The sequence below is a fragment of the Anas platyrhynchos genome, chromosome 1 (assembly GCF_047663525.1).
Source record: "Anas platyrhynchos isolate ZD024472 breed Pekin duck chromosome 1, IASCAAS_PekinDuck_T2T, whole genome shotgun sequence".
Taxonomy (NCBI): domain Eukaryota; kingdom Metazoa; phylum Chordata; class Aves; order Anseriformes; family Anatidae; genus Anas; species Anas platyrhynchos.
This window is the reverse complement of record NC_092587.1, coordinates 73,780,398-73,790,744: the sequence shown is the minus strand read 5'-3', so window position 1 is coordinate 73,790,744 and position 10,347 is coordinate 73,780,398. Positions and strand designations below refer to the sequence as shown.

The 10,347-nt window shown below is 41.4% G+C and overlaps 1 long non-coding RNA gene across 1 annotated transcript; it reads right to left on the bottom strand.

The window, feature by feature from the left end:
• Nucleotides 1-431: 431 nt before the first annotated feature.
• On the bottom strand, nt 432-8,214 carry LOC140003013 (uncharacterized). Its single transcript, XR_011810915.1, has 2 exons — nt 6,790-8,214; nt 432-2,943 (listed from the first exon to the last, which is right to left on the bottom strand). It is a non-coding gene; the product is annotated as an uncharacterized lncRNA (long non-coding RNA).
• Nucleotides 8,215-10,347: the final 2,133 nt, after the last annotated feature.

Below are 10,347 nucleotides of genomic sequence, written 5' to 3'. Positions count from 1 at the left end.
CCCTGCCCAGAGCAGGGGGGTTGAAACTAGATGAACTTTAAGGCCCTTTTCAACCCAGGCCATTCTATGATTCTACATGTATTTTATGAAAAGGCCAGGAGAAAGATCAAGTTAATAGTATACCTCATCATCAAGAATGATACTTTAGAACATCTTTGGAGTGTCTGAAATTCTCCCTTGTTTACAGCTCAATTTTTTGATCTACCAAAAAACCCTAACCTACAACAAAAAGCAGATACATACACAAAGTACCATGGTCTTACTACAGAACAGGAACACTCTTCAGTCATAATCCTACATTAGTAACAGTTTGCAGCAACCCATGGGGTACTGTGTATTCTATCACATGAAAACAGTGGCATTCCTTCCCCTAGGAACTTCCTATTGTGAGAAACACTCCGTAGCCAATAACTTAGGCTCAGGCGAGGATCTCAGTGAAGTAGTAATTTATTCGCGATTGCAATGGCGGGCGCCCCACAAGCAGGAGAGAGCGCATCTACTAGTTCCAAAACACAGTTTATATACCTTTTGATGGCAGGACCCTCCCCTGTTTCCCCACTGAGTGGGTAATCCAGGTTCACAATCTATCTGATGCTTCACAAACAATGCATAGTCTTCAGTTGCCGGCCTGTTAAATTTCAAATTTCTTTTGACATTTTTACTGCTTGAAGTGGTAATGTTTCTTCACTTATCTGACTTGACACCGTGATTTTCACCTAATTGTCCTAAGGAGACTGGTTGTCTGCATTTTACAAGGTCGCCTGCTAAACTTTCTTATCACTGTAAGCATATCTCAGTACCACATTCCCTCCTTCTAAACAATGTAACTCTGCAAAAACAACATTTCTATTCCCACAATTCCCCCCTTTTCTTTTTTTTATAAACTGTTGATTTTTGCAAAACCTTTCTCTAAGGTGCAATTTGATAGACTTCTTCTTCTTTGCTTTCCATCTCCTCATTATCTCCTTATCTGAGTAAGGTGGTAGCTCCATGGTCATTTGTTTCAATAGTGCGGTTTCAGTTAACCACTGTACTAGTCCTCTTACACAGGGGATAATGCAGCAACCAATGGCTGTCAAAACTCCTACAACTACGATCAATGTTGCAAATATGCCTATTTTTTTTTTTATTTTTTTATTTTTTTTCTGCCAATTCACTGGCAAGGGTGGTAAGCCCTTGCAATGCTCTTGTTACCGAGCCATCTGGGACACTATTGTTGGGTATAAGAGTGCAACAATGGTTGCTCAGTATTACACACACAAACACACCTCCTTCCTCTGCGAGCATCATATCTAATGCTAACCTGTTTTCCCAAGCCATTTTGCTGATGGCATCTAGTTGTTCAGCGATTCCTCTCATTGCATCCTTGGTATAATTGATGAATCTCTGCTGATTATAATAGAAATAATTAATCCAATCCGCATTTTTATTGATTGTTACCCACCAGAACAGTGACTCAAACCCTGCAGCAATTTGATTTCTGGCTTTATGTTCATCTGCAACTCCTCTAGGTACCCCCATAGAATCTATATATACTCTATCATCAAATGATATTCCTAAGCCTCTTTTACTTCTGGGTATTTGTGATGTTTCTCTTTCAAATGCCAGGGTGAAGGGTATAGCTAATTGAACAAGTGCACAAGTGCCTTCCCAATTAGATGGTAGGGTGGACCGTAAGATCTTCCCTCCACCGTACCACCAGAGATCTGCCCTGGGGATCTCTAGTCTTGAGCAGTTTCCCATCAAGTCCTTGGTAGCACAAGGCAAATTCTCCCAGATGCCAGGTAGCACTCACACCCTGCCGTGAGAGGCAAGCTGTATGGCTATCTATAGCTGTAGAGAATGCAGGGGGAACCGTGATACTGTTATTATGCAAGAAACAGCAAAGAGAGACTTACAGGCCTCATTTCCCCAGGCAGTCTTTTCTTGGTACAATGCAATCATACATCGCATCCCTTGGGAGTCTTTGGTCCACCACCATGGGAAGGGCACTATCTGGGCAATCGGTCATCCCGAGGCACAAGCATAGCAGTAGCTACGGTTGAGACTCTGGATGGTATATTTGACCCATTCTATCCAGGCATTCACATCCCCATACCTTGTTTGAACTGACACATTTCAGAGGGCTTCCTGTTTTCTCTCCTGTTTTCTCCTTGAGTTTCTCCCTTTCTCTGATGGCAATAGAGGATAGTTTCCATACAGCTATTCTCAATCTGGCTGTTGGGTCTCTCCCAGTTATTTGTTCTCTCTGCTCAATTGTCGTTGGGCATTTAAATCTCCACAAGCTAACACCTCACAAACATCAAACGTGACAGATTGTGGTACATAAACCTCTGTCACAGTCACCCATATTTTGATGGGGTATCCCGTTTTTGCTATTATCTGGTCATGCCTTTTCCAAGTTGCCAATTGACCAAGGCCTTCTCTGAGGCCTAGAATCACTAAAAACAAAATTAGTAATCAATTTTTCCCTGTCATCATTTTTAAACCTTAGGTTTCCAAATAATTATTGATACAAAAAGTAAGATGTACACTACTACTATAACAACCCCCCCTTGGGAGCACTGCAATTCACTATAGGTCTGTTCTTTCTCTCAATCACAAGTCACAGTCGTTAGTTACCTGTGAAAATAAAAGGTTAGTTTACAATTGTAAGCTCTTATCTTGCTCAGAGTCCACTATGAGATTTTTCAATTTCAACTTCCAACAAGTCTTTTGTAGGAACAGCTTCCCAGGTACTAGCGTCAACGGATGCCTTCACTCGAGTATAGTGAGTCGAACCTTTTTCCGCAGTTGTTACAGCTGTTTCAGTGGTTAGTAATTGTCCTTCCCATTCAGGCCGGAGTTGACTCTTTCCAGGTCCAAACCAGGACCCGGTTTCCTGGGTGATGGTGGTGAATGGGGAATTCCAAAGGTGGGGTTTGAGCCAACAACCCACAGGTCCTGAGAAATGACAAAGAAGAGGACAACCCCAGAATACAGTTCTTAAGAAAACTCTCTTGTTTTGAATTGTGGTATCTCATCCCTTCTGCCCAGATAGGGCAATCTGAACAGCATCTCATATGGTAAAATTCCTGTATCCTTTCTTGGTGCTGTTTAAACCTGTAGGAGTAAGCATTTTACCCAAGGAAGTTGGGTTTCTAACACTAGTTTAGTTAATTGCTTCTTTAATATCTGATTCATTTGTTCCACCTTCCCAGAAGAGGAGGGGTGCCAGGGGCTGTGAAAATCCCACTCAATCTCTAAGGCCTGCTTTAACCCTTGCAGTAAAGCTTTACACCCATCCAGTCACATGGTCAATTAGAACAAACAAGTAACTCAGTAAAGTCTACCTGTATATTTTGGAAAGGTCAAACCCCTGGCTCCCGTCCCCCTCTAGATGGGTTACAGAAGACCTTTTTATTTACCTTTTGACATGTGGTACATCCTCTACATATGTGCTTCCCTAAAGTGTATATTCCTACACAGACATACTTTCTTAGCACAACATCACACATTGCTTGCACTTCCCAATGACTCTTTTGATGTAAAACAGTTAATATTTGCCTCATTATCACTTTATTCAGCATTTCTCTCCCATTAGGGAGTATCCATTTTCCTTCAGACTTCATGGCTCCTGATTCCTTAAAAAAAATCTTTTTAAAACTTTTAGTTCTTTCTTAATTTTCAACAATTCCCTGAATCCTCTCTGCATTTATTCTGTTTTCTTTCAGACATTAGATGCCTTAAATACCTGATTTCTCTTTCTCCATATTGTACTTTATTATTATTATTTTTTTTTTTTAATACTCCCAAGCCCTGCTTTCCCAGAAAGTTGAATAGCTTGTTAATAGCTTTCTTCACAACTCTTTTCTCCTGTCCTGACAATAGAAAATGATCCACATATTTGTTAACATTAATACCTCCTTGGGAGGTTATAATTGCTCCAAAATATATATATATATATATATTTAGAACTTACCCAAATAGATAGGTGGCCCTGTAAACCCCTGAGGTAAAATTGTCCACCTATATTGTTGCTTCCGCCCCCATTTCAGGGTCTTTCCAGTAAGAGGTGGATATACATGTATGTTTGCTCTCAGGGCCTGCGAGCACTCCATTAATAACACTGTTATTCCAGTCTAACAATTTACTATTTGAATGCCCAATTTAATCATCAAATCCCTTCTCAACCAGTTAGTCCCTGCCTTGGGTACATACAATAATTACCCAGTGATCATTTTATCCCCTGGTCTCAGCTTGGTATCCCCCAAAAGTGGCACTGTTATCCCAGCCCCTTCTGCCCCCATCACTTTTTAGGGTTTCATTAGTTAATTTAATCCCTGATACTTTACAAGTCAGTAATGACCTAGCTGTTCCCCAGTGTATTGGGTTTGATGGCAAGGTTCGGGGGGGTGTGAGAGGTGTGGGGGTGGGAAACTGCAGTGGCAGCCCCCGTGAGAAAAACCCAGAAGCCTCCCCGTGGCAGGTAAGGGACAATTTCATCTGGCCCCTAAGGGGCCCACTGCTGCCCAGAGCCAAGCCATGAGCAATACAGTCCCTGCCTCTGTGAGAGCACATCCACGAAAACAAACAAACAAAGAAACAAACAAAAGCCTGCTGCTCAACAGCAGTTGGGAGAGCGAGAAACCCCCCCGCAGACACCTAAGTCAGTGCAGAAGGAGGGGGGAGGAGGCGCTCCAGGCGCTGGAGCCGAAGCCCCCCTGCGGCCGCTGGAGAGGCCCCTGGTGGAGCAGGCTGTTCCCCCCTCCCCGATGCTTGGGAAACTGAACAAACACCACAGCAAATATACCAAAACTTCTAGACTGTTACTTAGATAATGCCTACATCCCCTTTCCCTGCTCATTCAACTTCAAACAGCTCTGTTAAATACTACATGCCACACCTTTAACACCTTCAGCAACCCTTTTAACACTTCCTTTATCTTTCTCCAGCCTGTACTTTTCTAATACCAGCACCAAAGGCTCAGTCAGGGTCCAACTTAATTCCGTACCTTTTCCCTCCAAGATAAACAACATATCAATATAGCGTATTTCATCCAATTTTCCTTCTTTCTTCCTTCTTCCACTCCAGATATTCCTATTCAAAGTGGCCAGCCTGGCCACACTTAAAACATCTTATCAAAGCCTGTCTCTGCTAGGACTCAGGCCACAACACAGGCAGCCTTCTTTGCCTGCCATTCCTTCATCTCTCTTCCTCTCCTTTCCATCCTGGCCCTGACTCCCCCTGAAGATTTTCTTCCTCTTTCTCCAACGCTCTGCCTCACTACCCGCTGCACTGTCAATACCATTGTTTCGCTCTCCTTTTTTTTTTTTTTTTTTTTTTTTTTCCTTCTTATCTCCCCTCCGGACACACACCTCCAGGGCCTCCCGCAGGAGTTCACTACATCCCCCCACCTTCTGAAGCATTTTCTGCATATTTTGCCAGGCTTTAATCACACAATGAACTTTCAAGAGCCCTTGGGATACTGGGTCCTCAGGTCTCATCCCCAAGTACTTTCTCATTCTGACCCCAAGTCTCTCATATGATTTCTGTGTTGCACACTATTATTATTCCAGCCAGGATTGGCAAGTGGGTATTTCTGCCCTGCCGGTATTACCCCTGGTCCTGGAGGATGAGCTCTTTCCCATTCTTGTATAGCAGCTCTCCTCCTGATCATTCCCATTTCTTTCCCTGTAAACAACATACTTACAGACATAATTCCCTCCCCCAAGAGTATAAGTCAGGTCGTAGGAACTGGTCTAGTTGTTCAACTAGGCTGTTGGGGTCCTTGAATAAAGACTTCCTCTCCTTCTTAAAAGTTCTAACCTCTCTGCTTGGTAAGGAGGGGGGGTGGGGGTAGTTCACCTAAGAGGATACACAGTTATTGTTAGTACTGTTAGTATCAGGGAAGGCAAAATTCTCAATATCTCTTCTACCTTGTTCTAATTCTTGCCAGAACCTAGAGTACAATCCTTCTTTAGGGACAGTGTTAATTACAGCCCCTGTCTCCCTTCCTGGAGTGACTGCTGCTGTCACCAGTTCAATATTAAGATTATAGGGAGCATAACTTGGCTCCTTCTCTGAAAAAGGAATCTTCTTGTTTACACATAAATTTAAAGCCTGAATTTTCATCAGACCCGTATTTTGGCCAAAATACTGCTGTTTCCTTAATTGGTTCTTTTGTCCAGACTGATACACAATATTTAACCTTTTTTTAAAAAAAAAAAATTATTTTTCTTTTACACTTTTACAACCCCTCTAATTTTGGGATTATGTTTCCAATTTCTTATCATTCTTCAGGAAGAACTATTAGTAGGCACTCCCCCAGGGATATCTCCCTGTCCCCTGGAACTCATATTTTCCCATTTTTCCTAACCCTCGCCAGTATGTGCTACAGAAATTTCCCTTCTGCAGTGTACCACACACCAACGTACTGAAAAATGGGGGTGTACCGCCGAGCACTTCCCCGTGCCAGCGTTACCGCACACCTATGAGTTTACCAGATTCCCTGGAACTCGTGCTTCCCATCTTTCCTAACCCTCACCAGTATGTGCTACAGAATTTTCCCTTCTGCAGTGTACCACACACCAACGTACTGAAAGATGGGGGTGTACCGCCAAGCACTTCCCCGTGCCAGCGTTACCGCACACCTGAGTTTACCAGATTCCCTGGTGTACTTCCAAGCACTTCCCCGTGCAAGGATTACCGTACACCAGATTCCCCTGGTGTAGTGCCAGCACTTCCCCGTGCAAGGGCTTACCATACACCAGATACCCGACCCCCAAGGCAATACTTAATATTTCTTACCTTGGTCTGTGCACAGAGTTACCGGATCGATTCTTAAAAACCCGGAGTGCCTACCTTCTTCCTTTCCCCACTACTTCACGGATCCTGCCTCTTTAACCAGTCTCGGGCCCTCTGTCAGCTTTCCGCAGAACCGCCACCGTCGATGCACAGGACCGCTGAAATCAGCGGGGCATGCCTTCCTGCTGCTGCGGCGGTGGGGCTCCCCAGTAGGTGACTGGATCCCGGACGAGCCCCCAAATTGTGAGAAACACTCCGTAGCCAATAACTTAGGCTCAGGCGAGGATCTCAGTGAAGTAGTAATTTATTCGCGATTGCAATGGCGGGCGCCCCACAAGCAGGAGAGAGCGCATCTACTAGTTCCAAAACACAGTTTATATACCTTTTGATGGCAGGACCCTCCCCTGTTTCCCCACTGAGTGGGTAATCCAGGTTCACAATCTATCTGATGCTTCACAAACAATGCATAGTCTTCAGTTGCCGGCCTGTTAAATTTCAAATTTCTTTTGACATTTTTACTGCTTGAAGTGGTAATGTTTCTTCACTTATCTGACTTGACTTGACACCGTGATTTTCACCTAATTGTCCTAAGGAGACTGGTTGTCTGCATTTTACAAGGTCGCCTGCTAAACTTTCTTATCACTGTAAGCATATCTCAGTACCACATTCCCTCCTTCTAAACAATGTAACTCTGCAAAAACAACATTTCTATTCCCACACTATTACTACTCTCGGGCAATTTCTGCTGTTTTGAACAAAATGGCTTATTATGGACCTGTGTATGTCAAGGATGGAAACTCAATCCTATTTAATAAACAAATAGAAACACAGAACTAATTATTGGTTCAAAATTGCACTTTTGTCAGCTTTTCTTTATATTCCAGCCTCTTATATAGGAACACAAATCCCCAAGAACAGGCAAGGATCTCACCATCATACAATGGTGACCATACTGTTAACCACAACAATACAGAAGAGGTGGGATATGACACTGGACACACAATGCATGGTGGTTGAGTTGGTCTGTGCAGCCACTGAAATTGGGCCAGAGCCTGTCTGTGATAAAAATCAATAGGAGACTTACTATTGCCATTGTATGGGCATATAAACAGAACACAAATTATGCAGCATCATTCTTGATTGAACTATGTTGATATGCCTTAAAAGACCAATTATCTGTCCTTACCATTGCTATGATTACTTTAATAATTTATTGGCCAAAGAAGGTATTGCCAAAGACTACCTTTAAACACTGACAACAGTCTCTTCTATCCTTCTCTATAGAGGGAAGAAAGAAAACACAGGGTGACTCAGAAATCCTAGGTTATGATCTTCCTATGTTTCCTTTCCAGAGATGAGGATACCTTTCAGCTCATTAAAAAGGGTGACAAACTTTCAGTACTTTAAGTTAACTTTTTCCTTTGCACTTCCTGTCATTAAATTACTTTCCTATTTATGTCTATGCTTTCCTTATTTATTCCCATATTTATAAAACCTAAATCAATTCGTAGGTTATCATCTAAAAAAAAAATCCAATAATTTCATATGTCCAATATCTGTTCAGTCACTGTTTCTGGTGTACAACCAAGGTGGAAGGACTGGATTGAAACAAGTCACAATGAAAATACATTACATTCAAGGGACATTGGAGCAGACCATCTTTAAAGCCCTGTTCTTGCAAGCACAGTCTTGCAGAGTACATCAATGCCAGCTACGTTTATCTTTAATGCTAGTTTTGGCAGTGATAAGCTGAAGCATCCAATCTAGTGCATAATATTCTTGAATCAATGCCATGATACAGCTGTACTACACAGATCCATAATGGGAGATTTTTGAACAATTTTTGCTTAAAAGCCAGCAGGCTAGCATATATCTCAGTGCTGACACAATCAGGCAGAAGAAAGCTATATATTGTTCTATACACTTTAAAGTCTGAGTTTGCTTTTCATTTCAGTATATATTCCTTAAGCAACAATCCAACTGAATTTTATTTTTTTAAGTTGGTAATTTTCAAAAAAAAAAAAAAAAAATTGAAGCTGACAATGCACATTTAGTAACTGCAGAAATGGGTTCTGGTTTTCTAAGTATAAAAATATGCTAATTATAAACACAACTATTCATTATTTTCCTACGTGCTATTTTTACACACATACCCCTTAATTGTTAAAATTGAAAAACTAACAAATGTACTGTAGTGGGTTTACGTGTAAACCCACTACAAGTACCCGTTATACTTTTTATGAATCCAGCCCATTGTTCAAAGAAAAGAAGTCATACTTTACACAAAGATTTGCTTTGAAATTGCTGCCAAAGAAAATAACCTTGAGTTATTTGCTGCATAACTGCCACGAGTACATTAAAGGTGCCTAGGGACAGTTTTGACTTGAACATGTGACTTTTAAGAAAAAGCTTTTAAGTTCAATATTTAAAAATTGTTGCTATATCCCTTTTCTTTTGATTTTTAAATTAACTCCAGTTATCGCATATAGGAAGAAGTCAGGTGCTTTTGTTCCTGTGTTTTCAGTTATTCATCTAAAAATACAGGCTTGCGTTGCCTGACTGCAATGAATTCAGGGTTATAATTGGGATGTTCAGGAAATAGGCATATATTTCATGGGTGTTGTTTCCCACAAAACTGGAGAATGTAGCACTGGTATACTGACTAACTTTCCAGACCACTAGGACTAGTTGATCATGACCATATACCTATGAAAATCTAAAAGCTCAAACCTAGGATCTGGTCTTAAGGAGAGTTATAATTTTCACATAATCAAGCAAACCTTTAGATGGGAGGTCAGTCCAAGAAGGGGTTATGTAAATAACATGTAAAAGAAACTGTTAGACTTTTTTTTCTGGAGAGAGAAAAAAAAAAAAAAAAAAAAAAAAAGCTTTTGGTGAAGTAACAATTGCTCTGTTTCTCTAGATTTGGGCTGGCCCATTGGAAAGCAATGCTAGGAGCACAAACAGGGCTCTTTGGCAGAGTTTGTGGATCAAAACAGTCCTCTGAAAATGATTATTTTCCCCAGACTATACAGTAAGCATCCCTAGCCCAAAAGATATGCATGGGCAGTGACTTTTGTCAGGATCTTGACAGAAAAAGCTCTCAGTAATTACAGGACTGATCCAACGTCAATTAAAGTTAATTGAGAGACTCGACACTATGTCCCAGAACAACCATAGCAGATTATGGGAAAAAATAACTGTTAATCAATCCAAGGCAAGTATTCAGTGAGCTGTAGCTTGAATCAGAAACAGCTGCAGTCCAAAAGCAGAAATCAGTTCAGCTGACCACATTGTGAAGATTCAGCAGAAAGAAACGTGGCAGCAAAACTTGGTTCAAGGGATAGCAGCGTTTTCTGTTTCTTCTAGAAAGAACCATTTTAAGTGGATTATATTATAATTTCATTCAACAAAAGAAGCCTGAAGGACAGCAGTGGCCAAGACCCTATCACATGAGATGCATTTCCTCTAAAATAACACATTCAGAGGACTATGCTATGAAAGCTATATTGTCCAGAGAAATTGATGGATAAAGATATGTAAGAAACATGGGCTAGCAAC